This window comes from Fragaria vesca, linkage group LG6 (assembly GCF_000184155.1).
Source record: "Fragaria vesca subsp. vesca linkage group LG6, FraVesHawaii_1.0, whole genome shotgun sequence".
NCBI classification, from domain to species: domain Eukaryota; kingdom Viridiplantae; phylum Streptophyta; class Magnoliopsida; order Rosales; family Rosaceae; genus Fragaria; species Fragaria vesca.
The window spans coordinates 2751551-2754530 of NC_020496.1; positions in this window are offsets into that span (position 1 = coordinate 2751551).

Genomic DNA, 2980 nt, shown 5'->3' on the forward strand with positions numbered 1-2980 from the left:
TAAGGATTCAATATGGTTTAGTATGCTTCAATGTATTATTCTTCTCCATATAGGAGGTTTATATAGAGATACAATTGTAGTGCTAATAGGAAAATATTTCCTACACCTATACATAATATTCAACCTACACATACAAGGAAAGTAAATATATTTAATATATTCTACAGCTTTGAGGGAGAGGTGGAGATGGGGGTTTTTGGATTTTAAAAGGATTGGGGAAATGAGGGAGATGGAGATGACGGGCTTTAGCTTTGAGAGGGATTCAGGTCGAGCTATTATCATTGGGGTCCAATAGTGAAAGGGTTTAGATCAGGGAGATAACAGAGATCGAGATCGAAACGACGACGTATTGGTCCATCTATTTTCTAAGGGTTTGTTTTTGGTCAATTAGAATTTGTACTTTGGGTTGGGTTTGGGGTTTAGGCCGAGGTTAGGTTTTAATGAGATTAAAGACTTAATTTTCGATGATTACTTATTCCTTTTAAAGAAATGTCTAATAATTTGTAAAAATTCCCAAATAATTTTTGTAAATTTTAAAAATAAAAGCTTCAAATTAAAAATAAATAAATTTTAAAAGTTAATATAAAAGTACACAATCTATTATATAAGTTTTTTTAAGCGAAATAAGGATGACTGTTTGCTTTGATCGAGACCCAAACGTTATCGAAAACATGTGATTTTTCTACTATAGTCGTATTTCCCTATACCTATCACATCCTACGGCTGATTTTTCAAAACTCTATTTGTAAGATATAGTTGTTTCACAAAGATATACACTTACATAAAACATATTAAACAAGTTATACCACATTAATAGGCACGTTAGGGTTCAAATGACTATAATTCACAAAATTAAATTTTGGCCACATCTGATGTGATCATTGTAGTTAAATATGGCTATGGAAAAAAATTCACCTATTTTTGATAATGTTTGAGTCTCGATTCACACGGTCAACCTTAAATTAAGGTCTCTTATCACACGAAAACGTTCTCACCGACCCCCTTGTGACTTATTTTGGTCGATTATTCCATGCACACACTCTCACATAGATAAGATGTAGCAACCCATGTAAAAATTTGGGAAATTTTACGTCGTGACAATAGGGCTTCCTAAGAGAGAGAATAAATGTAAATAGGGTTAACCGCCTTGATCGAGGCACAAACATTATCGAAAATATGTGATTTTTTTACTTTAGTTATATTTCACTATAACTATCATATCTTACGGCCGATTTTTCAAAACTCTATTTGCAAGATATAGTTGTTTGACAAAGATGTACACTTACATAAAACTTACTAAACAAGTTACACCACAAATAGACACGTTAGGGTTCGAAAAGACTGTAATTCAAAAAATTAAATTTTGGCCGTCTGATATGATCATTGTAGTTAAATATGGCTATGAAAAAAAATTCACCTATTTTTGATAACGTTTGGGTCTCGATCCACACAGTCAACCCTAAATTAAGGTCTCTTATCACACGAAAACGTTATCACGTACCCCTTTGTGATTTATTATAGTCGATTATTCCGTGCACACAATCTCACATAGATGAGACGTAGCGAATCATCGAAAAATTTAGGGAACTTTACCTTTCGACAAAAGGATCCTCATAAAGAAGCATAAGTGTAAATATGGTTGACCGCGTGGATCAAGATCCAAATGTTACTAAAAATTTATGATTTTTCTACCCAAACCATATTTCATTATATTGATCACATCCTACGGACGATATTTAAAAATTGTATTTGCTAAATATAGTTGGTTCTAACACGACCCACCCCGAATTTCACCCTGAAACCCGGAATAAGTCGTGCGGGGACCACCTCCAAGGAAAATTTACTGAAAAAATTAAGAAAATCTCCCTTGCAGATGGACAACCCTAACTCGAAAATTCCAAGTTACACTCTTAATTCAACACGTCCAAACATCACATAATTAACTTTCAGAAATTCTACACATAAAATACAATAATCCCAAAGTATTCAGAGCTACTAAACACAAGCGGAAGCAAGAAAACACGAGTAGGTTAAACATGTAACCTACTGATGAAAACTAGCGGAAATGAGGGTGACTATGCCTCGTCTCCTACTAGATCCAACCCGAACTCTGCAGACTGGGCAATTTAAAACGAAAGGCCCAGGGGAAAACATTTAATAACGTTAGAGTGAGTGGACAAAAATAAAATAATAAATAAAATATTTATGTTTCCCCAAATTAATTTCTAAGGAAAAATCGAATGCATGCCGCAAGCGATAAAACTTTTATCTCAGAAAAAATATCGAGCCTCTCAAACTCTATAATATATGTATGTATTTACACTCGTCCATACTCCCTATATAAATTCATGGGTCTATATAGGGCTACTACGCTCGCGTCCAACGCTCACGTCACGCCTTAATGCGGTGCTACACTACGCCATCAAGGCGGATAGACGGGTGTATAAATATGTGTCCATACCCCCTATATGAATTTAAACACTCAAATAGGGCTACTACGCTTACGTCCAACGCTCACGTCACACCATAATGCGGCTATATGCTACGCCATTAAGGTGGACAGACACATATGGCTAGCTAGCATTTATATACATACTCTCTCATAAATACATATTTATATCCACCGAAAATCCCATTTTCGGTAACTCTCCAAGAGAAATAAAAATCGTCAAATTAAAATGACGTTAAAATATTCCGCAACATTAATTGTTCAACCATGAACTATAGCATGCATTTATTTAAAATGAACGTCCACTCACAAATTAGGCCTAAGCCTGATGTCGATCTGGGGCCTCGTCTGCTCGAGCCTCCTCACGTCCTGTTCCAAATATAAAATTAATTTCTCAACCGAAAATCCAGAACGTACTCAAAAATAGGCAAAATAATTATGAGCCGTAACCACGCTCATTCTCGCCTAACTTCGATATTCTTAAATCGGAACGATCCGAACTTATATACCATACTCAACAGTCGTAAATAC